The 27,547-nt window shown below is 37.9% G+C and overlaps 2 long non-coding RNA genes across 7 annotated transcripts; one reads left to right on the top strand and one right to left on the bottom strand.

The window, feature by feature from the left end:
* On the top strand, positions 1 to 27,547 carry LOC148215154 (uncharacterized). 2 transcript variants are annotated; one of them, XR_015796834.1, is made up of 3 exons: positions 1 to 57; positions 22,292 to 22,385; positions 24,769 to 27,547. It is a non-coding gene; the product is annotated as an uncharacterized LOC148215154 (long non-coding RNA). The 2 variants fall into 2 exon arrangements; XR_015796835.1 differs by lacking the exon at positions 1 to 57 and adding an exon at positions 2,483 to 2,547.
* Positions 13,559 to 21,393, bottom strand: LOC112540486 (uncharacterized). Of its 5 annotated transcripts, none has more exons than XR_015796832.1 (6): positions 20,681 to 21,385; positions 18,044 to 18,188; positions 17,591 to 17,716; positions 16,289 to 16,484; positions 14,854 to 15,432; positions 13,562 to 14,710 (listed from the first exon to the last, which is right to left on the bottom strand). It is a non-coding gene; the product is annotated as an uncharacterized LOC112540486 (long non-coding RNA). The 5 variants fall into 5 exon arrangements; XR_015796830.1 differs by having other exon boundaries at positions 13,564 to 14,958; positions 15,352 to 15,432; positions 20,681 to 21,375; XR_015796831.1 differs by having other exon boundaries at positions 13,566 to 14,710; positions 15,352 to 15,432; positions 20,681 to 21,374.

Raw genomic sequence — 27,547 nt, 5'->3', positions numbered from 1 at the left:
GCAGACTATCACTACAGCTGTTCTCTGACGTTAAGTATGAATTAAAAGAAAATACAGGTTCCGAGGTCTTTTTATCACTTTGATTGGTAATACAGTTAACAACTTCAAGGGTAATTCACTTGCGTGGGAAGAGCTTAAATGTAATTTTTAAAAAACTTGATCTGTTTTAATCAAATTGGAAGTTCTTTGTAGACTTCTAGGCTAAACAGATGGATCCTTTAAACTGAAGTTACAAGTGGATCATAGTTCCTTAATTTAGACCATTCTTATTAGCATCAACTAGAATATGTTGGAGAAGTTTCTTATTAATTGACTGGACAGGAACAGGATGAGATGTATATTTAGATTAAGGAATATTGCTAGTATTCATGGATTATTCTGTTTCATTTCGTAGATCTATGTATGCTGCAAATTTTATGCTAAAATAGAGCTTGGCCTGTTTGTATAATATTTATAAGGAGAGCTGTTTAAACTAATTCCCATCCAAAAGTCCAGCCTATAATTCTAAAATAACTGGACACCATAGGTAATATGATGATATTAGCTTTCTATTTTATTCTAATAAAACTCACTTCTTCTGCATGTGATTGTTAGGCTTTATATGCACCAGCAATGCATGCAACTGCAAAGTTAGAAAGAAATGTATTTGGAAATGCAGAAATTAGATCATTGCAGGCTGTTTACATTAACAGTTCCTCATGAGATTGTTCACAGTTCAAATAAAGTGCTCTTTTCTGGTGCTCTGTCCTAATTGCTGCTGGGGAATATCAGAACATACAAAAATGAAAAAGCTTTTATAACAGATGATGGGGAGCAAATCAATCTGATGAGCATTACTGCACTAGAAGTGGTAAGCGGAGTATACAGTAGTTCTCTCACAAGCTGGGAACAAAGTGCAGGGAAGACAGGCTATAACTTGTGCAATTTTTTTTAATGCAAATTATACAGCACAGTCAGTACTGTAATACTATAGCAACAATTGGGGAACACCACTGCATTTAATTTATGATGTGGGGCCTGTAAGGCAAGGGTATGCTAGGCATGCAAAGTGAAATTTTGTTTAAGGTCCACCTGATTTTCCTGGGTGCTTTGCATAAAGTAGAAATGAAAGCATGGCTGGAGCAGCGGGTCTTTGCTATTTTAAGACCCTGGCAAACGCCTGATCTTGTCCCTGTGTGTATTTCACACCCCTCTGTATGAGTTGAAGCTGTTTCATATGTATGTTATATGACTGAGGAGTAATCCTGGAAGTGCTGATCACATAGGGCTTTTGGTTATAAAGTGTGAACCGTGTTGACATAGGTACAATATTTACTCAGCAATCAGAGCTTGACCAATAATATAATGACTCACTTCTACTAGTGATATGATTTCTTAGCAACTTTATCTTTTGAAAGCTACTTGGAAAAATGGCACATTTATTAATCAGCTAGATTGTTTCTTTTTTTGCAAAGACTGGAAATAATCCCAATACTACAGTATGTGTACCATGATTATATTTTAATCAAAATAACAAAACATACCAGACAGTCTCCCTTATAACTGTACTTCTGGCCCATAATCTAGCTATTCTAAAAAAAAAAAAACCAAAGATCAGTCCTGCCCATCCTTACCCTATAGCATTTTAAAGGCTTTGGGAAGGGTTTCCCCCCCCCCCCCCTGAAAAGTAATACATAAATGCTTTAAATAAATACTGAGATAAGCAAGAGAGCTCTGATTCTGAAAATCTCTCAAATGGAAGAACAGTACTTGAGGACGACAGCATAAAAGGTAGAAAAGGTTCAGAATAAAGGCAACCAAAATTATTTAAGGATTGACAGAGTTCTCCTGTAAGGAAAGGGAACAGTGTTTCTACATATTCAGCTTAGGAAAAAGTGATTAAGGAAAGAGATAGGATAGAAATATATGAAGCATTGAATAAAAACGTAGTTAGAAATTCCCTCCCCCCTTCATAGCTTTAGAATCCATGGAGATCCACTGAAACTAACGGCTTTGGATTTGATTTAAAAACCCTTCTTTACACGATACATGATTAAATTTCCTGCCATACATACAGTGGTGCTTATCAATTTTTATGGTTTTAAAACGATATTAATTACATTTATAAAATACATTTACAGATACTAATTAAATGCATGAAGGACTGTTACAGGAATTATTCTACTTCTGGCGGCTTTATTCAGAGTCAAGGGCATCATGCCAATTAAATACCAGTTGGTAAGGAAAAACAGTTAAAGTGGGCTTGCACCTTCTGTCCTGTTTCTGACCTAAGAATACATCTGTTTGTGTAAACAAGCTTGAACTAAACATGAATTTGGTTTGATCCATCAACATAGTTTATATTCATCCTATTGCATTTATCCTATTGCCATCTTCTCCTGCTATGCTTTTATAAACTTATGAGGCTGAAGCTTGAGAAACACAAATTAATTTATGTTTGTGGAATGAAGATTTCACACCCCTTCCTTCCCCCTGCAGCCCATCATTCCTGAGGATCCGGAACCTCTATAATGATGCCTGATACAACCATGGGGCTTCATAGAGTGGGTAAGATGCCACGGGATGACAAATGGCCAAAACTGCTTTTGCAGGCTCAGGGTTGTGTGGAAGGACCCGTAGTTAATAGGGAGTAAACCATGCTTAATATGACAGGACCTACTGCTGAATAATATGCACATAATTGCACTTATGGCTACAAATGAGCCTTCAATTTTATCATGCTACTTTTTAGTCACACAGTCCATTTTTTAGTCTAGACTCCTCATCTCATTTCTTTTGTATGATCTTTGGCTTTTTCCAGGCCTTTAATTGCTGGTTTTGCCACATGTTGTAAAACATTATAATTGAAAGCATAAAACTATTTTAAGTAAACACAAACTAAATTGTATCGTCATGGGCTGTTGATATATTGTAAGCAGTTCTGAGTCTTTCAGATGGGTAGAACAGCAGGGCATAAGAACCGATTTATTTGGAGGAAAAAGTAAAATGACAGAAATATTGATTTAACCAAATGATGTGATTGGAGCACATATAGGCCTCAGTTGGACGTGGGGTGCTTGTTTTACTTCTGTGTGGAAGCAGTTCTAAGCGATGAAGTTAATGTAGGACCAATAGCACGCTGATGAATTTACAAAAGAAAAGCACCTGCTAAATATATTCAAAATGGAGACCTTCTGGTTCTCCAAATATGACTAAACTACAATCACTAGCATTCCCAGCCAGGTTAGCCAATGGTGAGAGGTGCTAGAGCTATGTATCATCAGTTATTTAGAGGGACTTCTTTTATACTTATCAGATGCCCTTCAATTAACGTTTGAAAACAACTGACTAAATAACTAAGGCTTGGTTCTAATGAGAAACGTACTGAATACTGGATCTATCAAACCTTTATTATGGTCAAAGACCAGCATAAGGAGGGTGGGATACAGTCAATTAGAAAGCATAGAAAATATGTCAGAGTAATAATTATAAAAAGCTAAAAGACATAAAACAGAAAGTATATAACTAAAAGGAATCTAAAAGGAGGGGTAGGAGCATTATATGGGTGTAGGGGGGGCATAAATATTAGTATGTGGCAGAGTATATCAAATTACAGAGCACTCTAGTATGATGAACCAAATGCTCATTAAGACTAGTTTATGGCACAGGTCATCATTTGACGAATTTTAATCACTGCTGCGCAGAACCTGGCAACATTATATGTTGTAGTGGGGTTGGTATCTGAATACTGAACATTTGTTGATATTTAAGGAACATTTCTGACCACTTTGTTGGTGGTGTCATTCAAGTAAACCTGTGAGGGGGCAGTTTAGGAGAAGATAAAGTCTTCACTGAAGATATAGTCATCACTTTGCATTTTGATGAGAGGAAAATGAACTTGCTGAATATCATATATATACATTTCTGTTTTCAGTATTTAATAGGGTTCTTAATTGTGTTCCTTCTTTGTCCCAAATTTAGTATGGATTTCTTGGCCCTTTCTGTTCTTTGTAACTGTATAAGCCATTTATTTGATGACAGACTTATTAGCCTTTATATTTTCTTTAGAAATATTTTGGAAAAAAAAGTTTCATTTTAAAAGCTGAAATTATTTTATTGAACAAGCATGTTCTTGACTTCACAGATGCTGAAGGCTGCATATTGGGTATTTTGGTTAACAGAACGTATATAGTTTTTCTCACTGGAATATATGTTACCTTGATTTGGCTTGGGGGGGTTTAAAAAAGTCAAGATGGCAGCTGTGACTGTGAAATCATGGGCGGGGGGGAGAAAGAGAGAGAGAGAGAGTGAAGATTTTGATTGCATGGCCACAATCACTATCTTGACTTTTTTGATCACCACTGTAGGTGCCCCAATTTGGCTATATTGTTTTGGGGCTATATTAATATTGCTTTATATTTATAGATTAATAAGAAGGACTTTAGCAAACCTTAAAACTCAGGCATATATTTCCTTAAATGAAGGTCTTTCATTTAAAAAAATATCAAATATTTGAAAAAACCTATGTATTGTAAAAAACCTCATATAAAAATGTGTATTTTCTTATGTTTAGATTAGAAACTGGTGAAGAAAGAGGAAAATGTTTGTCCAGACATCCTGCCTTTCAGAGATTATTTTTATGATAAAACAAGACTTGCTAGGGAGAGGATAAAGAGAATGTATAGTCTTAGATATTAGTCAAACTACAGGATATAACCTGTTTTCAGAACAGCATTTGTTGGGTCCATAGTTGAGAAATGACATGGAAAATTCTTCCTGTTAAGAAAACATATGTGCATTTCTCTGCAGGGAGAACATTTCTTCCTTTCTTTTTTTTTAAACTTCCTAAACCAGGGAAATCAGAAGAGTTACTTCATAGCTAAATACAATGGAGTTCAACTGAAAAAACATAGGGCTATACAGTGTACTCAGTTGCATTAGCACAGTCTTATCTCATTCTTCCTCCTTCATTTCTGCACCTATGTTAAAATGAAATGAGAGTGAAAGTGAATTGCAGTACAGAGAACTAAAACATAAGAAAAATTAGTGACATATAGCAACTGTAAAAAGGAGGGCTGTTTTATCACTCATCAAATATAGATTTCTACCAGAAGCAGGAACCGTCCTTTCATTTTTAAAATTTATTTAAGAACTTTAACAAATCACCAGGAATGAGCAGGTTGGAAGTTATCTGAAGATCACCGTTACTTCTCCCACCTTTGAATCTATCATGTTTTTGGTGGCAGCCACATATCTACAATAGAATAGAATCACAGAACTACTGAATCATAGCATTGAAAGGAACCTTGGAGGTCTTCTAGTGCAACTTCCTGCCCAGAGCAGGAATCATCATAACTTCTCAGATAAATGGCTATCCAACCTTTGCTTGAAACTTCTAGTGATGGAGCGCTCACAACTCTAGGAGGCAAGTTGTTCCACTACTTAATAGCTCTCACAGTCAGGATGTTATTCTTCCTTATTTTGAGTTTTGACGCTAACCCTCTATAAAGCTTCCATCCACTGATTCTTGTTCTACCTTCAGGAGTTATGCAGAGATCCATGCAGCTCCCACCATGATGATAGGCAGAAGGTCATTGAAAACTTAGCTGTTCTCCCAGACCTTGGGGCAGATAGTGATCGAGCCCCTGTAGGATGTGTTGTTGTTGTTATATAGAGTTTGTCTTCTAGACACTTATGATCTGTTTCCGTTTTTAATTGTTCTTACTTTTTTTTAATGTAAGCTACCCAGAGTCATCTGGACTCAGCAGGCTCTAAATTGCATTAAATAAATAAATAAATAAAATCCATACCTCTGTGATACCCTTTCAAGTACTTAGACTGCTATTATGTCTCCCTTTAGCCTTCTTTTCTTTAGGCTGAACATACCTAGTGGACTAGAGGCTCTGAAACTGGGAAATTACAAGAGATAATAAAATGAATGTAACTTCAATTGGATTGTTGGGTTTGGAAGTATGCTGATTGATGTTTCTATGCATTGCTTTTTAAAAAATGGTTTGGGGAGGAACTATCAAAGTAGTTTCTGTTAGAGAGAAGTAATGGTGGTAGTATACAACCTAGCCATTGCAAGACAAAGGTATTGTTATCCTTTCTAACCAGAGAGCCATGGCGACAGCTAGTGGCCTCTGCTGCCTAAAGATTCTTCTCTTTGATCCTGGTCAGTCATTAGATGAGGTGTCACATTTAGGCCTTGTTTCCTAACAAAACCTGGTTTTTGCATGTATTGTTGTCACGCAGTCATTGATGAAGGAAGGAGTTTCTCTTAGCCAGCCGCATCTACCAGCTTGTATGGCCCAGCCAGTAAGGTTTGGAGAGATGGAGATGGAGGGGCAGAAGTTTATAGGAATCCTCACTAACTACATGCTCCATTCTGCAGTCTGCTTCTTTAGGGGCATTTGCCAAAGGGCAGATGTGAGCAACGTTTGGCAGGTCAGGGCCAACAATCCAGCCTTCTGACCTTCCAGAGGGCTTCAGGAAGCTATCTAATAATATAATAAAATCACAAAAAGAGACAGGGACAGTGTTTTGGTCTTTTTTTTTTAATTTCAAAAGTTTTAAAGCAGGTAATGGGAAGCCTATTGTCTGCCCAAAATCATATTTTGTTTTTAATATTTGGGGAGCTGAAGCCTTCTGCTCCCATTCCAGCAGGCCCTCTACTTCCATTTTCATTCTTAATTTTGCTTAATTATGCAAAAACAAGCAAAAAAAAAATCATCCTGCATTGCCTAATTTCAGCATTATGCATCTTATTTGTGGCTGGGGAAAGGCATAAATGAGGTGCTGGGAATTGCAGATTGTCCACCTTTGCTATAATTGAATAGCTGGGACTATATAAAGGTTTTGTTGCTACACTAGCCTGCTGCCAATAGGTTTCTTCTCTTGATGAAACTTGGATAATTTTGTAGTTGAGGGATTGTTCAGAGGGATTTCAACATTACTGCAGAAACTGCTCAGTCTAAAATCTCTCAGTGTCTTGTATCTGCCATAGCAACCATGGACTAAAGCAGCAGAATATTGTCATGGTCAGAGATTCTCTAATTAGCCTTATGTTGGTATGACAGGAGACTTTTTAAAATGGTTCATCCTAAGCACTTAATGGACACAAATAGTTTCCCAAATGTGTTTAAGATATGTTTTCCTGCCTCATTGGCTGATGATACTGTTGAAGCCTTGCACAATATATGGAATGCAGAAAGAGCTTGGGATAAGGGAGTTGACACCATCATTCCTAACCTCTGTCTCACTCCCTCTTTATTTAACTCTTGCTTTCCTGGCTGATTAAACTTGCCAAGGTAGTACTGGCCCAGTGAAGTGGCCAATGCTTCTTGGTGGCCATTGAGTAATTATAGGCCGGTAACAAATATGCTATTACTGGCCATTTCTTTCCCAACCTCAGGATACATTGGACAACAACTCTAATAATTGCCAGTTGCAAGTTCTTTGGGTATGCTGGCTGGGGATAATGGAAATCCTAGTCTAGGGTATTTTGTGGAAAACACACCAAATTTGGGGAGGCTCGTATAAAAATGACTATTTTTTTTTTTGGGCCACATACCTCATTTTACTGCTGAATATTCTACCACATTCAAGATAATAGTTTAGGATAGTATATAAAATCTTTCAAAACAAGGCTGGGTGAGGATACTGACAAATTACAATCTCAGTAGACAGCCAAGAATTAAGAATATTGCTCAGATTAAAGGAGCAGGTGAATACATTTTCAACATCTAAAACTTATAATGAAATCTGTGTAGCAACTGAAACTGGGCCTCTCCCAAATTAATTATTTCTGGCTTTTTTGTAATATTTAAATTCTTTGTTAAATATATTTTAACGATCTCTTTCCGCATGTTTATTACATTTCTGCTGAGAGATTGTGGTTATTAAAAATAATTAATGCTCCCAATATACTTGGCACTGAAAATTCATTCAGTCATCTATTTGCTTGCCTCTTAGCCAAGAATTATTTTGCAGCTACTAATTTTGTAATGTACTAAAACAATTTGAACTGTGCTTTTCTAGCATTTAGTTTCCAGTATCAAGTAGGGAACAATGTTAACTCAACAACAAGAACAATTCCCCCCCCACCCCCCGCACATGGAAGCTGTTGGATTTCCATCTTTCTGTATTCAGAGATCACATTGCTATTGGACTTGCAGTGCATTCCTTATTCATACTATCTATATTTCACACTTTTTGTGACAACCTTGAATTGATTTCTTACAACTTCTGAGGATTATTTAAAACCTACTGCTTTCTTTTCATTGAGTTCACAAGTAGTATTTTTTTTGTTGCATTGAGTATTATTTATCTTAGCAACTGACTTTATTTATTTATTTATTTATTTATTTATTTATTTATTTAAAAGATTTGTATGGCCACCCATCTTAAACAAAACTCTGAGTAGCTCACAACAACAAAACCAATAATTATAAAATCATAAACCATAAAAACAAAACCCCAAACCCAATGCCTCAGGCATCCCCTTGGGATGCCCCACAACCAGCTCCAGATATCCTCTTTCTATTCCAGTGCCTAGGTAAAAAGCCAGGTCCTGACGGCTTTCCAAAAGGCTAAAAGGGTGGGGGCCTGCTGAATCACCCCTGCTGAAAGGGTGGGGGAGGGTGTTCCATAAGGTAGGGGCAGCTACAGAAAAGGTATGCTTCCAAGGTCCCACTAGATGGCAAAATTTTAGGGAAGGGGTCTAAATTACATATTGTATATGTAAGTCTGGTGTGCTGATCTTAGGAAAAACCTGGAGGCTTTTAGCTGGTTAGCAATCTGGAAAATTATCTGTGGTCAGTAGCCATAGCAGCCATAGCAGACAGTATTAAATGATCAGACAATGGTATGTCATATGACATCCTCACATTTTCCCCCAATCCAAATGCACTGATCCCTATTCTCTGGATAAAATATGATGAGTTTGATGTCTTGTATCATGGGAATGTTGAGTTCTAGAGTAGACTGTCCCATTAGATCTTCCAGAGGGGGCATGTTTTGGGTCCCGTCTGCTAGGGATTTAGATTTGGCAGGTCCCAGGAGGTGGGCTTTATCTGCTGTGGTGCCCTTATGGAACATTCTCCTCCAAAGTCAGGTTAGCGCCATCCCTGTTAACGTTCTGTAAGGTCCTCAAGACCTGGCTTTGTCATCAGGCCTCGGGGTCCCAACGGACCAGGAATATTCTGAGATGGCTCTTTATTGTGTTTAATCTCTCCTGTTCTTGATGGTTTATATTTTTAATAATGACTGTTTTATATTTTTTAATAATGATTCTTTTTATATATTTATTGCTTTGTTTAATTGGTGTACGCCAACTAGAGTCACTTCTAATGAGATGGGCGGCTATATAAATTTGATAAAAAAATTAAAATAGAGTAGTTGCTGGGAGGAAGTGGCTTAAACTTGCACATTCTAATTAAATATCTTAATTATGTTTCTTGACCTTAAAGATACAGGCATCTTCTATTTTTTTATATACACCAAAGTTGCTTTTTTGATTTGCTACTACCAAAGTAACCATGGCTAGAAAAATGGAGCTCCTCTATCTTGTTCTCTTTGAAGGAGTGAATGAACAAATTCGACTTTCTCAAGATCAGCGTAAGGGTCTTGATTTTTAGGTACCTGTATAGATGATAATATATCCATCCAGCTGCTTTTCTTACATGAATTACATTCTTTACGATGACTGTATTTTATTTTCCAATAATCAGGTTCATTTCTACTTGCTTTCTTCCTCCATGTAAAAAGTAGCCATAAGACACATATATAGTTATTCTGAGCTGTAAGGCTATAGAATAAAAGGATGAAACCCAGTGTTATGGGGGCAGACTTCCTCTTTTTTCTGCTTATTTTGGCAGTCTATTGCACAGCCTCAAAATCTGATCGATTGGTAAAGCAAAATTGGAAGGAATGTGAGAAACAGGATAAGGAAAAAGTGATCCTTTCCTTGGTTCTGCTGATGGGCCCACACTGGAGCCCTTTTTGTGCTAAGCCACTTTTGAAGCAATGTTGGTTCCAAATCTAACTATTATTCAGAGGGCACATTGCAATGAATACAGTGCATTATCCATTGTATTGAAAATATAAGCATGAGGCATACCTCAATGCATATTGTAATTATGGAAGAAAGAGGAGGCACCTCAAACCTTTTACCACCGATAGCATCACAGCTGTAGGCTCTAGTTGCTGCTGTGCTTATTTTTGAAGTCCATTAATTGCAAATCTGCACAGGTACGATGTGTAATATTTAATGGCATATCTGTGCACAATTTCACATCATCATATGTTCATACTGGAATAGCCCTTTTTAAAAATCAGTAAAACTGCTTTCCACTCCCTACCATCCAAGGAGAGTCAGTGCACAGAGTGTAGCTTTCTAGCAACTTTTTAAAAATGGAACCGTTTTTGGTGCCAATTTTTCTGAGTGAAGGGATTTCTTTGCTTCTTTGCCATTCAACACCCTCGCGCTCTTTCAGTGTCCCAGCCCCACTTCCAAAGTGATAGGCTGATGCCTTCTGCCCCTCTGCTCATCAGTGCAACCAGACTCTGAAATCATTCCCACTAGGAAGAGTTATACAGTGGTAACTCTACTTACGAACTTAATCCATTCTGTGACTCTGATCACAAGTCGAGTTGGTCGCAAGTCGAAGTAAATTTTCCCATAAGGTTCAATGTAATTACCGTTAATCCGTTCCGGCGTCCGCGGACCATGCGTCAGGGGCGGAAAAATGGCCGCTGACCACACGGCAGGGTGGAAAAAATGGCCGCGGACCACATGTCAGGGGCGGAAAAACGGCCGCGGACCACGTGGAACGGGCGGAAAAATGGCCGCAGACCACGTGGAACGGGCAGAAAATGGCTGCAGACCACGTGGCACGGGTGGAAAAATGGCCGCGGACCACGTGGAACGGGTGGAAAATGGCCGCGGACCACGTAGCATGGGCGGAAAAATGGCTCGTAAGTTGAGGTGAATTTGTAAGTAGAGGTAAATTTTGGGGGCTGGAGCTGATTGTATCTCGAAAATTTCGTAAGTAGGGGCGTTCGTAAGTAGAGGTACCACTGTACTGTCACAAGATAAAAAACCATATTTTCTCTGTACAGCATGGAAATTGCCATCATGTCAAATAACTATCGTAAAGACAGTGTGGGAAAAAACAGCACAGGAATAGGATGGAGGGTGTGTTGTATACCTCATTAATGATTGAACCTTACTACAAATATCTTACATTTATGAAAAAAAATCTATATGTATAAAAACAGAATCCATTGCACAGTAAAATTCACATATGCCGTTGTATATGCAAATATGACATTTTCACTTAATTGTACATGTAAAATATGAAACCTAGTCTGTTTAATTGGGGGGGGGGAACTTCATTATAAGCTTCATTAGTAGATTCTTCTTTCCTTCCCAAACACAGTCAGGAAATGGCTATTTTCCTCAAAGACTGTACTCTCATATAACTGGCTAAAAAAACAAACACTAGAAAGAGTAAATCAGTCTGCTGCTCCTCTTAATGTTTTTGTGGTTATACTGGTCAAGGCCAAAAGTTATCTAGCTTAGCATTGGCTGACCAACTCAAACCTTTGATTCAATAAGCAATTCATAGTTGATATATTTGATTTTTAAAACTCCTAATATATATGGAAGTTTTCTTCCTCTTAAACAGAATAGACTATTACTACGGTATTGCATCTCAAAGGTCAATATGCTTATCATATATAATCCAGTTTTAGGTTGATTCATATGACCTGGAAAAACATTCTGATGTGAATTGATAGCATGTGCTGGGTTCAGAGTTATGAGTCACCATCAGCAAAAATACAAGTAGTCCCTAGTTTAAGAACAAGTTCCGTTCCCAAGGTCATTCCTTAAGTCAAATTTGTATATAAGCCGGAACAGTATTATTGTATAATACTGTATAAGTAGTATTGTGTAGTTAACTCGAATTATTGTGTATTTAACTCAAATCATTGTGTATTTAACTCAAATTTTGCTACAGTAGGCTTTGTTCTTAATTATGGGTTGTCTATAAACCAGACATTCTTAACCCAGGGACTACCTGTATAACGTGTCACTATACAGTGCTCCCAGCTATGACAATACCCAGGTAAGAACACATCTTTGGCATTTGGGTGGTCAGACTCTATATGTAAGATATGTATGTATCTATCAATTTTTGGAATATACTTATTATTTATTTAGGACTACTGTTGTATTGAATGTTTAATTAATATTGATCTTTTCTGTAAACCACCCAGAGTCACTTTTAAACAAGATGGGTGGTGACAAATTTGATATATAAATTAAAAAAAATAAAATATGTAACTAAGAAACTGATTGGAAATAAATCAAGATCATTTGGCATACAAAAATATGAATCTCTAGTTAGAATAAAAGCACTGCATGAAAAATGAATACATGATATAACAAAGCTCTTTTCAGGAAACCGGGTTATAGAAGATTTGGCTTTTGATCTACTAGCCGGTGATAATAAAGTCCTTGATTTAATACCCCATTTACATTCTCTCCCAACAAATGATCAGTACAGTATGTTTGCAAGTAATCTTGCCAATCTAAAATGGTGACTGAGGATGTTTAAGGCCAGCCATTTGTACATACAATAGCCATCAAAGCCAATTTACTTGCAGTGGTGCTAAATCATTACCATGACTACCGTACTTTCTTGAGTGTTCAAAGCATTTTGCCCATCCACTACATCAACAACCCTTGCCATTCTGCGCTGCAGGCAAGCATTTTCGTTTTTCACTTAATCTGAGCGCAGAGGAGGCAAAGGAGAAGCAGGACTGGCCTAAGGCCACCCAGACAGTTCCAAACCGAGATGAAATCCAAAGCAGTAAACACTGCCACACCTTTCTTAAAGGACAGCACCTACCATTTTATCTCAGAGTAACTGCAAAAGCTTTCTTTTCCTCCTGCCTCTTTCACTCTCTCTCTGCATTGGCAAACAGCAAGGTTGCTTTACAATAATCCTATTTTCAAGGTGTTTTTTCTTCCTCTCTTAATCAGTTGGACAATCAGCAGGTCATTGTTTTGGTGTCATGTTACTTATTGCCATAGCAGGCTAATGTCACTGTAAAATGCTTTGTTCTTGCAACCTATTCCTTGCAGAAACTTCAAGTTTGCATGATTGAGGTTAAGATATAGCTGAATTCAATGTTGGATTAGCAACAGGGTTGACTGTGGGTCTTTCCCCACTTACACCTAATCATAGTATAAACAAACCTTGCTATGCCCCCATGACTATTACTTCATCTCATTCCCAGCCCACAAGTGAGACAGGATTAAGTCATTCTTAACTTTACTGGTTTAAAGTCTATAAAATCTAACCTCCATATGATTGCAAAGCCTTTGTATAATGTGCAAAAAATGGCTTTTTACTTGTCTAGAGTTCCTCCAGCTTTTTCCAAAAGTGGAAGAAATCGTTGCACAATTCTGGAACAAATTGGCCCTAAGGAACTTATTAAGCTTCCTGCTTACATTTCCCAAATTCCAAAAAAGTTCAGCAGGCAAGTTCAGAGCCAAATGTTAGGATTTTCATAGTAGTAGACCAAGTCGAGAATAAACCTGGGTGTTCCGAGCACTAAGGTTGCTTTAGTTTGTTGTTAATGGGGAGGGGGAACTAACTCCATGGGCTATGTCTTTTCCCTGGATACACTAGATATGTTTTGGGGCAAGCAGGCATATCTGGAATTTTGGGTGCCCACTGAGGATGCTTGTTCAAAATGGCTGCGATGGGGCAGGAAGTGGGAAGGCTGTATGTTGGCTGTCGCAGCTGACCTTTCTCTTTCTTTCCACGCATGCTGGTGCTCTACAGTCACCATCTATTTGATTTTCAAAACATGTCTATGAGGCCTACATAAGGCACAAGCATTTTTGTAAATAAAGATGATGTGAGCGGCCTGGTTCTGCATTCACCACATCCACTTCTTGTTTGTTTATTTACCGAGACAAGAATATAAAAAAAATGCAAACAGATGTAGCAAGAGTTTGATACAAAGGAAGCTGCTTAGTTTTTATTTTATTTTATTTTATTTTATTTTTATTATTCAATTTTTATCCCATCTTTATTTTTGGTCAGCTCAAGGCAGCATACATACTAATACTTCTGCCTCCTATTTTCCCCACAACAAAACCGTGAGGTGCATTTGGTGGAGAGAAAGTGACTGGCCCAAAGTCACCCAGCTGCTTTTCATACCTAAGGTTGGACTAGAATTCATGGTCTGCTGGCCACAGGTAAACGTGTAGCCACCACACTGCTTAACCTGCATTTCGACCTATTCAGCTATTGTCAGCTATTCCTATCATCAGCCCTGTGCAATGGGGAAAGAGATTTAGTGCAGTGAGCTTTCTATTATCCTCTTGAATGGTTTAGGGACAAGCACAATTATATTGAACATTTAGAGCACGACAGTCTTTTCTGCTTTTATGAAAATGAGAGGCAGTTACAAGGGTTTCTGCCCCTTTGCTGGAGCATTGTGTATAGGCTGGTGAGGGGTTTCATTTTGCTTTTTCTTTCTTAACTTATGTGCAGAGAGAGAGGTATTCAGAACTAAGACAGCCGTGTGCTGATCTTGATTCAAATCAGGTACCCAGGAATCTCCTGTAATTGCAGATGTGGGCAGATCACGGACCACAGGCAGTCGGAGCATCCATTTGCAGCTTCCAGATTATTCCAAAATTGGGCTGCTGTAATTGGGTTGCAAAAATATAATGCAAATTTTTGTTACGTTGTATTTCAGGCACTCATTGTTCCATCACACTTTCCCGCAATTCCTCCCTCAACAGACTTAAAAAAAAACAACAAAAAAAACAAGGATTGAAATGGTTACCGTCAACCTCACACAGCTTTTATTGCTTTAACTCCCCACAGTACATCAACACTCCTTCAGCAGGCCAAACTTTTGGTTCCACCCAGTCTGGCAACATCACGTCATCTGCCACGGCCAATAGATAGATAGAGCAAGAGATAGAAAGGCAGACAGACAGCTATCGCCCTCTCCCAGCCATGAGAACGCTGTTCCTCTAATTAAAACAAACAAACAAAAATCGGGCTTGGCTATCTAATGTATATTGAATGCAATCTGTGCTTGGCCCTTTTCAATTCAGCATGATCAGGTTCTGACTCTTGCGAGAAGCTTTGTGTAAGTACCACAGGCTGCACGATGCAGGAAGATGGGTGGGCAGAAGGCAGCTGGTTTAGTCCTACACTCTCCTCATGCGCGTGTCATTTTGAATGTCTGAACAGACCTTTATTTACAACTTTTACTTACAACTTTTACTTTTTTCATTTGGACTCATATTATTATCTTCCAACAATAAACATTTACCTATTGTTGAAGACGAATTTGGGAGCTTGCGTGTCCTGTTGGGGAACTGCATTCTGAACATGGTTAGATTTACAGACACATCTGAAGTAATAAAAAAGAGAACTGATAGCAAAGAAATTTATAATAAAGGAGATAAAGCAACCAGAATAAGGTCTGTATATGTCCCCACAAAATTTAGTGTACTCTAAAAGTGCTATGACTGTTTTTTTCTATATTAATAAAAAACCCTGAGAGAGGTTGGAGAAGTTTGACTGGTGTGCAACTGGAAGAGTAGGAAGAGGAAGAGATTTTTCTAGTTTAGGTCCTCAACTAGAAAGTCAATGACAAAAGCAACAGCTGGAACCCTTTTTTGCTTTCCCTTTCTATCTTGAGAGGGTTCAGTTTCAGTTCAATATACCTCCAGACAGAAAATGACATGAAACACTGGTTTGGCCCCCAGCATAGTATATACAACCTTGATACATATCCCAAAGTCACAGTGTTATTCAGAAAGATGTTTCTGTTAAGCCCAATTTCCAGGGATGAGTAATCCTGGGTCTTCCTCAAGGCTGGTGCTAGACCAAAGACAATGCTAACCACTGACATGACAGGGAAGTTACATTGCCACAAAGTAAACTTTAATGAAAGAGCTCATCCTTGCTGAGCAATCAGAAAGGGAATAGCAAGTCAAATTAATCACCAAAGAAATTAAATTTTTACCACAGCATTGAAAGGTTATATGAGTTTACCCAATATCTTCTGGTATAGCAACTGAACATAAGTGGTCCAATTTAGACTTACGTGGTTGAAGTCACCCAGTGTGCTTATTGTTATTTGCAACCCCAACATTAATACCATTTAGAGATACTAGCAAGTGCTGTAAAAAATATAAGAATCAGAAAGGAGGAAGGACTGTTTATTTCAAATCAAAAGCGTGTCATTGTGCCTTTTTAATCACCTGCTTCTTTCTTTCTTTCTTTCTTTCTTTCTTTCTTTCTTTCTTTCTTTCTTTCTTTCTTTCTTTCTTTCTTTCTTTCTTTCTTTCTTTCTTTCATAATGCTCCATTCTTGGCATACTGTCTTATCAAGGAACACATACTGTTATTTCCCTTAATATTTCACTGATATTTGAAAGTGTGTTGGCATGTCTATGTGCTGTGGAGAAGGAGAAAAAAAAATCACTTTTTCATGTTGGCACATTCAAAGAAACAACAAATCCAGTTATTTGTAAAATGGGTTTTATATTATCAGTTATTTTCTCTATTGTTTTCCATTTTTCAACAAGCAATCTCTTTTAGTAAACCATCTAAAGCAACGAAATAACTATTAAATAACTTCTCACTTGGTTTTCAAAGGCCACCTAGATTAAAGAATCAGGAAATCCAAGATGGACTCAGGGGGGGTTCAGATATTAAGTGATATTACCCAATTTTGAGGGGATGAGTTCAATGGAACTCATTCCACAATTCCACAACAGTGCTAAACATTTGATTCAGAGAAGCCTGAAAATTAGCTGACAAAAACAAGGGATAAGTGTGGGGGGCAGCATTTGTGAAATGAAGGGAGAAGAAAACCTCTTCCTGGTGTTAAAAATGCCAGAGGAGGCTGTCCGGAGATAAACAAAGCAAATGAAGTGAAGCAATGGAACCACTTCACTAGCTTTTAGCAGCAAGGGAAACATCACTTTGTGAGGCTGCTTCAAGGGAAACAGAATAACAAAGGAATTCAAACATGATACTCTAATACCTACAAAAATCAAAATTTATCAAAAAGGGTAGTAAGAACTTTCGACTTGTCCTGGGTTTACTTACATTAATTTTAGAGTAAGCATATGTGAATTGGTAAGGTATTTGGAATCATCATTTTGCAAAAGGTAAGCTGAATTTCTTTGTTCCAATTCAATGTATTGCTGACCAAAGGTATTTGCTATTGATATTTTGCTCATTCAACTCTTAGGGACAGCAAATTGAAAAATATTGATGCTCTGCTCAGATTTGGGTTTTTTGCACATAATACACCAACGTATGAACATGCAGAAGCTCCATAATCAACCCTGACTCCAACTTGTAGTTCTTCAGCCACTAACATTCCTTTAATCTTGTTGGCTTTTGAAATTAAGATAGATGGTTAAATCCCCATTCTAGATACTTGTCAAAACTTGCCTCCTTCCTAACCCCTTGTTAAAGAGATTAACTGAAGAATATTTTCCCTTTTGACTGGGGATGTTTACTGGGAGTACAAACAAAGCTAGGGATACTCACCAATTGCTCACCTTAACTTGTGAATCTGTAAAGGCAGCAAAACATCCTACTGAGGCAGAATGGAGCTCAACAGTCAAAACAGTGCAGAATACAGTATGCGGACATTCTTTTCTGCCACTTTAAAGACTGGAGAAAAGAATTTTAATGTGGTTGTGAGGAAGCGCCCCAGTATTACACAAAGGGCAAACAAGTTTAGTCAATTGTATCAACATCAGGACAGATGATTAAAAACTAATAAATGTAGCATAAGTTGGTCAGATGTGCAGAAAAGTACAGTAGCTGCTATCTTCCAAAACACAAAAGTTGAGGGTCTTCCTGTGTCTCCCTCCCCCCCAGCAATAACAATATTTTTATATTTTATATGAAAAGCTCCCAATTAACATCACATTTCTGCTAATGATCATTTGTCCCATGTAACTTTTAAACATTAATGACAGGAAGGATTAACAATACCTGCTGATTTTAGGTTGCTGATAACATGGTTCATACAACTGTAATCATCCAAACATTTCCAGGAAGGAATGCTGTGTAATCTAGGAATTATGCTTTTACTGTTTAAGGCCCTGCAGACTTTTCCATGTCAACATTGGGTCCATCTCTGTGATAGAAAAGAAATGTGTGGTTGGCCCTCAAGCAGGCTGTGTAGGAAAATATTTTTTGTCAGAGACTGTGTGTTGCAGTTGCTTTGAAGAATCACAAAAATCATCAGCTCAGCTTTTGTTACAAATTATTATTGTTGGTCGCACAGTCAGCCAGATGTTTAGACTGGATCTGGCATTTTTATCTACCTATCAAGTCCTTCCCAAGGATCTGGGATAGGCAGATGTTGTTGTTAGATGACGTTAAAGGTATCATCGTAGATTGTAAGCTGTTCCAAGTAAAGCTGCCTTTTGCAATTGACTGATGGTGATTTTGTCAATGTTGTTGTTGTTGTTGTTATCATTATCATCTAGACTGCTATCCCCCTTTCTCTTGGTGCTTACAGCAATACATATAGCACTTCCTCCTCCCATTTTTTTCCACAACAGCAACCTTATGAGATAGGTTGGGCAAAGAGAGAAGGAGAGGTCCAAAGTCAGTCAATGAGATGCTATGGATGAGGTGGACTTGAACAAATGTCTCCCCTTTTTTAGTCCAAGACCTTAACCACCTACACAATGTAAGACATGGTTCATAATGTAATCTCTGTCATCTATTTATATGAACAGATGGTAGCATGTGCTGGCCTTGTTCTTTTGCTTGATTTTGCATATCTATTCTCTCCTTTTGGAACTTAAGGTCATATCTTGAGTATAACTCAGTACTGGATGAATTGACGGCTCTTGACTTCTTCAGAAGAGGCCCTGTGAATAGCAGGAAGCCCAAAACTGATTCATTTGGTCCACTGACAAAAACCTCTTCCATGCCATATAACCTCTTGTTTTACAGGATGCATTGTGGACTTTATATTGGGTGATAACAATCCAGGAAATACTGTGTTTACAGATTAGCATATATCTAAAAGAGGGATAGGAAACTTGGTAACTTAATGAAGTTTCAGACTTCAATTCCATTAGCCCCAGCTATTACAAGTATTGGATTGTGGAAGTTATATTCCAAAACACCAGATAGGCTATCTCTGATCTAAATGGTTTGCAGTGGAAATTGTGAGTAAAACTGTAGCTAGACTTGCCAACTTTTCATGTTAAAATTGCTGTCACTCTATCCTTTGCTGAAGGATCCAAACCCATGCAGAATAGGACAGAGAGATAGGAGTATAATTTGTTGAGTAATAATCAAGTTTCTGTGTGTAATCACCATTAAGGATCCAACTGCATGAGTCATAAGTCTATAACATCAGCTATAAAAACTCTAAATCATACTCAGATTGTGAAGGGCATGATCTAGAAGTGTCTATGATCTAGACTTCGACTTGTGAAGCAACCCTGATCCTCCCTTCTGAAAATAGAGCAAAGCAGCCATATTGCTTCACTTTGCTGTTCTCCAGAACTTCCTCTGGATATTAAAGGGAGGCTGTCAGATGATGGGAGGTGCCTTATTGAGGCAAGTCATGCCATCTGCTCCCTCAACAAGCTGCAAAGTGTCACCTTCATAATACTGAAGGGCTTCTTAGAGATAAATCAAAGCTAACTCACACAGGCCTAATACCATCCCAAGTTGGTATTTCCTTATAAATAGCTTTCTGCAATGACTGTCATGACCAGGTGGTAACCACCAAATATTATAAATATGCAACAGCTGTCATGCTATAATGTGAAGATCCATTTTGACCATTTTGAGGGCAGCTTCTGAAATGAGCGCAACCTAGGCTTTACAAAGGCTCTGAAGAGAAGAGGTACCCACTCTGCTACAGATTGCTCCCTAACAGTGGCATATTGCTAATTTGCAACCATCTCATCTGACACTGCATTTAACTATTATACTCCCCTTCCTTTGTAAACTCTTCAGAATTTCAGAAGCAGTTTCAAGCACAGACTCTAACAATCCCCCATCTTATCTCACAGACAAAATAAGTCATGCAAAAGTATTTACAAAAACAAACAAACAAATAAATAAATGTGAATGGTCAAGTATCATTTTACAATTGGGGAAACCTGAAGAAATGTGATAGATCACTGACATATTTTGCTGAACTTTTACAGTTCTATTCCATATTGCCTTTAAACATTTCAGTGGGCCTTGCAGATGGGATTCCCATCTGCACCCCATTAGCTATATTGCTGGGTACTGCATCAAGCCCAAAGAACGTATCAAGATTTATAGGCATAGAGCAGACAAAATGACCAATCGCTGTTAGAAGAATGTGTATAAATGACCCTTGGGGTAACATACTTCTTTCTCTTTATTGGTCTGGGACAATAAATAAATAAATAAATAAATAAATAAATAAATAAATAAATAAATCCCTTCTCCCCTTTTTCACACCTGAGTCAGGAATGAGATTAGAAGCTTCAGCTTCAAACTGAGTGTATTTTATCCAAATGAGAAATAAGAAACCATAATTGGCTTTGCCTTCAAACCTGGATGCCCTTAGACTGCCTGGTAAATGATCCCAATTTTAATTGCCAACCATGCAAAGTGAGAACTTACAAAGAAAATGGGAAAAGGAGGAAAAAAGTCCAATTAAGGCTCATTTCTTCTCATTCTGGTAATAAAATATTGATGAAGGTAAGCTTGAAAGAAACAGATATTCTGGCAACCGGACTCAGGTCACTTTCAGAGAGCTAGCCCTTCTGCTTTCCAAATTTCTGATTCAGGATAAAATGAAACTGAGGTTCATCCTAGCTGTTGGAATAGTTTGCAGCTCTATTCTCTGCCTTCCCTTCCTGGATAATAAAGAATAGACTAGCTGCACCAGCTGACTGGATCGTCTCCTCACCCCCCCACCCCTGGCTTATCAGCTTGGCAGAAAACAATTGCCTTGAAAGGCAATTTCCCTGTCCGGAGAAACAATGGGGATATATCAAGACTGCAAGCCTCTGTTTACAAAACCATCTGATTAGTGGGGGTTCATTCTGCACCAAACTTTGGACTAATCACGTTTATCTGGAAATAGTCTTAGACCAAAAAAACCTCCCACAATGTTATGTGTTGAATCTTTCAATGTCAGAGCAAGGCATTTTGGCAAAGATACAGTCAGCTATAATCTAGTAATGTCACAACAGCTTGGCCCATTTGCAAAATGGATCATGTGAGGTTGGGGGAAAATAAAACCGAAGATTTTCCTCAGACCAGTCTTAGGAAGATTCCTCATTCCATTGGCTTTAGAAAGATGCTTAATGTTTCTTTTAATTTAAAAAGAATGGGCAGCTAGGATACTGCAAAATGCTAGCCTGTAACATATTGTTTACTTACAAAAAGGTTTCTGCATTCCATGTAACAATTCTTAAAAAATAAAATTGAGGGGTATTTTCAATCCAATTCTTTGCTTTTTACCTGCACATAAAATAGAAAATTAAGCTACATTAATTAATTAATTAATTAAGTAAGTAAGTAAGTAAGTAAGTAAGTAAGTAAGTAAGTACAAAACACCCTAGTTGACTAGAGGAGGTAAAAGAGTGTAACCTTTATTTTTTTTTAATTGGCCACCCATGTCATGGCAGCCATTTTGTTGATGGACAAGCTCCACCCACCTGGTGGCATCCTGTAATTCTAAATGAATTCACCAGATTAAAAGTTGTCCATCCTTCTCTTCCCGAAGATGGGAACACTCCAGGGATGTGGATTTCTACTGCCATTCTAGATGGGAATTGTACCAGGACTCTTGCCCACCTAGCCGGAGATATGGTAATGCCCCACTTTCCAGAGTCTTCCAAGAGAGCTTCTTCTGGTGAGGAAATGAGAGACTATAGGATCAGATCTGGTGCTTTTATTGCAATATTACTGTTTTGGGGAGCATAAACCAGGACAGTGATTTAGAATGCAGTGTATGCCTGTAAAGGAGTTGATTCAAGTAATCCAAAATGGGCTATAATTACAAATCATTACATACTGGATCCTTTATTTTGAAAACTTATAGAGACGTCTTATGACTTTTCTGATGGAGTAAGATGCCACTGAATTCACTGTTCAGACCCACTGCCTTCGATATTTTCTGTGCACTCCTACAGATGGCTTGGAAACCACCTACGTCTGGCAGACCTGCAGCGCTGCCATTGCAAATATGCAGTAAACCAATGTGTGCTTTTTCTCTTTTACAAGGTGATACATTCCATCTAAGAAGCTAGAAAGGTATTTCATCAGAGGACATGCTTCCACCTTGGTTGCTACACATAAGGGACTGAAGAGTTTCAGCGTAAGTTCACCCTGTGCAAGAATATATACTGTATGTGTGTTCTTTGACCTTTGGCCACCGAATTGGAAGTCATTTCACAAATTACCTTATGACATTTCTTTTCTGGCAGCTTGTTTTTCATAAAAAATAGGATAGGTAAGTAGATTAGATTTTATAGCACATTTGGCCTCTAGAACATATTGCACTGTGCAGTCAATTAGGTTGCAAAGAGTCATCTCTCAGTTTCTGTTCAATTCATTAAAAAAAGTCACGCCTCCCTTCCCCCACTTCCCCATCCCTTTTTCTTATCAGCAACCAAATTCTGGTAGTTCCCATAAGATCTCAAAAAGAGGACATCCAGCCAACTGGCTTTAAAGTAAACAATCAGTGAAAAGCCGGCCCGTGCAAATGAGTATCTTTAATGAAGCAATCCTTTGCAGAAAGAAAAAGAAAAACCATTATTTGCAGAAATGAAAAAGAAGGATGCAAGAAAGGACAAACTAATGATTGGTGGGTCCTGCTAAAGAAACGCATACTGTATGTGCAAGCCCTTTCCCAATTTTCTAGTCTCCTGCCCCCCACCACCACCACACCTTGGAGAGCAGTAACTCTAAGATGATTTGAAACAGAAGGAGGAAGTTTTGAAAACAGTGGAAAAGGAAGGAAAAGCTCTGGTTACTCACTCTTGATTGCACTTCCTGTTATGACCTCGTTACACTGTTTCAAAACCTCCTGAGGACTGCAAAGTCCTGAGCTAGCAGGAGGAAAGTAAGATTGCTTGCTACTCACTATGTCGCTCAAGGCTAGCTAGTAATATTTCTGCTTTGACTACCTGAATTATTAAATCTCCTGGATCTCATTTCCCACCATACTTAATTGCAGCTCCAAAAACCTGGAAAAGCTGCTTGAAGAATCATTCAAACTTGACAAGTGTCTTTTAAGTGGCGTTTACTTAAAGACATCTGAAGATGCCTTAAAAATAAGCAAGTTGAAAATAAGGCTGATTCTCTTCCCTATTGGTTAAAAGCCCTTTGGCAGTTAGACAGTTTCTAAGTAGCCTCTCAGCTCAGTTTAGTATCCGGAGCACAAGCCAAGTTTATCTGTTATAGCAAAAGTAACAAACACATTGGTGACACCATGAAGTTGTCATAAGCTTCCTGGAGTAGTCTGTAAAATTTTAGACCATGACAAATTTATTCTTCTTGAAGATGCTACAAGAAGACTCTTGATTACTTTTCCCCCCTGGTTTTCTATGACTAAATCTCTTATCTTAGGCAGAATTTCACTTCAAACTCTTGAGTGTGAACTGGACCCTTAATGCAATCTTTGTTTACTTTCCTAATATAATCTTTATTCTAACATTCATGGAAGCAGTGGAACATTGTGGTGGAAACCATCAAGAATATTAGATACTGATAAAAGTTGATACTAAGGTAAAATAACATAAAGGAAAGGTCCCTGATTAATGAGGCAGTCTGAAACTGAAGGTGCAAATCTACCTTATAAAGGTCTGGTATGCTTATTATTTTAATCCCATAATAAGATTTGTTTTGAGAAGCACTTAGTATGATCCACCATAGCTTGCAAACTATAGTTTGTCTTGTAGCATAGTTCACAAATCACACTGAACTCAAAATAAATTATTCACTTTATGAGTTAGCATTATATGTAAGTTGTGTTCTTATAGGCCTTGGGGATAGATTTATGACTTGAAGAAGTGTCTGTTGTGAACTATTTATTCAGCAATCCATTCAATACTTGAAAGATATTGTACAACAAAATCATGTGGTATTAGTAAAAGCAGACAAATTTATTATCTTGTTTCATGGTGAAAAATCATTAAGTCATGTTGTGCATCCAAGATGTAAAATACATTACAAATGCAATACAGCTAGTCCCCAGTTTAAGAACGAGTTCTATTCCCAAGGTCTGCCCTTAAGTCGAATTTGTATGTAGACTGGAATAGTATTATTGTATAATACTGTATAAATAGTATTGTGTAATTAACTTGAACCATTGTGTATTTAACTCGAATAACTGTATATTTAACTCACATTTTGCTACAATAGGCTCCGTTCTTAACTAAGGGTCATCCTTAAACCAGTTCTTAACCTGGGGACTACCTGAACATAGAAAAGCATTCAAAAACTTTTGGGAGGGAAGTCCCCCAAGCTGATACTGTCTAACTGAGATGCTGAGAGCCAGCTCTGAATTATTTGAGAAGAGGGGGAGTAGAAATATGGCATGAACCAGTGACCTACTTCCTTTCAGTTGAATGGCTGATCATTTATTGATACCCCTAGTCCAATCTGGGGGCAGAGCAGCTATAGTAAACGACTAGAGTGACCTTCCTGAGGCCGCCATCTTCTAGAAGTGATGTATTTATACATTTCATCATCCTCAGCCAGTGACCCAGTGGAGAGCAGCAAGTTGGCAAAGGCAGAAACAGAATAAATGGTTATGACCAGCTAGGAAGACCTGAAGTTATCAATGACATTTTGTGAAAAGGCCAGTTTGGGCTTTAGTTGCTTCAAATACTTGTGAAATTCTCTGGTACATTGAAGGAAATGACTGTAATTCTCCACAGACCAAAGCCCACAATCAGATGTTACATTTTCTTGCCTAACGGCAGTGTTTGGTGTGGTCGCCTGCGTTCTTGGAGGAGTAAATGAGGCTGTTACAGGATACCGCATATGTTGCAGGGCAAGAACTCCTCCCTTGGGCAGGTTGCCAGCACCGACTGCAACTGCAGCTACAGATTCTGGCCTAAAAATGAGCACTAAAGTGAATGAGACGCAAGTCTGGCAAGAACGTTCCAGAGGATCCACTACTGCCATTCAAAAGAAGGGATTGCTGAAATGCTGAACTCCTCACAGTGATGGCCAGCTCACTGAAGTACTGAAGGGTATGAGATTTTGGAAATGTCCAAGCTAGAAATGAACAGCCATTATGAAATATGCCATGAAAAGAAGCAGTAAACATTTTAATTTCCTGTATAATTTGATCATCTGAAATGCAGCATTCCTTTCGATTCACATAACCATGAATATTTTCCTTTCTGGGGCTGAGTTACTCAAATGCCAGGATGTAACAGATGATTAATCTCTGAGGAGGAAGTTCATATGCAGGGAAACATAGGGTAAGAAATGGCTATATTCAGTTATAATCCCAGTTAAAAGTTCCCCTTTTCTTTTCTTTTTTTTCTTTTTAACCAAGCTTTTGATATATTTAAAAATGACTTGGGGATACTTTAGCAACATTTAAATGGAAAGTATCAATAACAGTGAAAATCCAAGTGGATGAAGTGCCAGGAACACACCCCACATAGCAAAGATAATGTCAGAAAAGTCTCCCCCCCCCAAACCCTATTCTACAGCTAAAAGAGCTGAAATAAAATACACGATGGGATAACAAGGTTGCATTGCACATTTTTTTGGGGGGGGGTTGTTTAATTAGTGCCACAGTACAAGGGGCATCTTTTATCTTTGTGATTTTTAATTCATATTGTAGCAACATAAACATACATACTTGTTGGTTTTTACTAGAATTACAGGCTGTATAAGAGATTTAAAAATAGTGTCTTTGTCCTCTGGTCTCAAGTGCACTGAAGTTTTCACAGAGGAAATAGGAGAAAATGTTACTAGAGACTTGTTCTTCCCACGCTTAAGTTGTGCAAGGGGTAACCGTTATAATTTCTTTTTGAGATTATTTATGTAACAACCTCTGTACATGCTCCGAATGATCACTCATATACCTCCATCCATCTTTCTTTCCATGTAAGTCATCAACCATGCAGTTGTGTTTCAGAGAGCCACCTATGTAGGAATTTGCACTAAAAATCAAGCCCAAGAAGTAATTGGAAGTAATTAGGTATACTGGCATTTATATGCTTTGAAATAACCTAAATTCTTCTCACTGTTCTCTGATTCCTCCTTTCTCAGTCAGCTACAGGTCGTTGCAAGGCTATTTCAGAATTCAAAATTCTGCTCAGTTCCTTTTTACATTGAGTCATTCTAGAAAATCATGATGATCCTATGACCCCTGCCTGTGTGACACATGAGTGATGATAGGAAGAAGAGAATTCACAACTCTTGACTGAACACATTTTTGTGATTCATTTATCTTTACATGTCACTACAAAGCTAAAGATAAAACATGTCATTCTGTCAGATTCCTGATCTGAAACTGGATTTTATTCACCTTCATATTCTGTGAAAATTCTTAATAAACCTATAGCAACATTTTGTTGCTGGGTTTATTGGGCAGGATGGATGAATTAGTCGGGTAGGCAGACAGTATTGCTAAAGGCAAAACCTTTCTACTACCTACTTAGTCTGCTTTGAGATGGCAAAGAAATGTACAGCTTTTATTAGAAATATTATCCCTGTAACTTATTGACTGGGACCAGAGATAGGACAGTGAGAAAAGAAGGGGTTGGGAAAAGAACACATTAAGTATCTCAGGATGCACCTTTATATTCACTTATGTAGGAGCAGGTCTATTTAATCAGTCAAATTTATTTCTGAAAATGACAAACGTTTGGGCTGCAAAAAGGTATTTCAGCTTTTCTTTAGTAAAAGCATTGGGAAAGCACGAACGCACACACATACAAATTAAAAACACACATCACTATAATATTGTAGTTGAAACAAGATGCAGAACCTTTGCCTGGTGGGAAAATTAACTGTTCAAATGAACCACAGTAGTGAAAATCTATCCTTAATTGTAATTCGTGCTCTGTGCTAGACTGTCTGGCACAGAAATATCTTTGCTCTGCGTAGAATTGACTTCACAGTTGGAAGCAGGCAATCTTCTGTGGGAACAGCATTCCCCAACCAGGAAGGATCTCTTCAGTCACCACCTACCTAATTTCACTTAGTTCAGAGAGGACCAATCTGGAAAAAAGCTGGTGTGATGATAAGCACGATTGGAACATTTTCATCGGGTAGAGAATTATCATTTTAGGTTCCTAGTGTCTGGAAACGGACCAGACGCTGGCTATTAATTACTGGTAAGATGCATTTCATATAACAAATCCATTTAGTAGCAAATTGCCTTGGAAGGTGTTCACAATATATATCTTTTTTTAAAAAAAATAGTAATGTAAAGCTAGAGTATAATCTTATTTTTCATAGTCTGCATTGTACACATGTGCACATCACTGATTAATTTATTGCTTTATA

The sequence above is a fragment of the Python bivittatus genome, unplaced genomic scaffold (genome assembly GCF_059951505.1).
Source record: "Python bivittatus isolate LINGU-HERP-01145 unplaced genomic scaffold, Pbiv_v1 ctg000350_np1212, whole genome shotgun sequence".
NCBI classification, from domain to species: domain Eukaryota; kingdom Metazoa; phylum Chordata; class Lepidosauria; order Squamata; family Pythonidae; genus Python; species Python bivittatus.
This window is presented reverse-complemented; position numbering and strand designations above follow the sequence as displayed.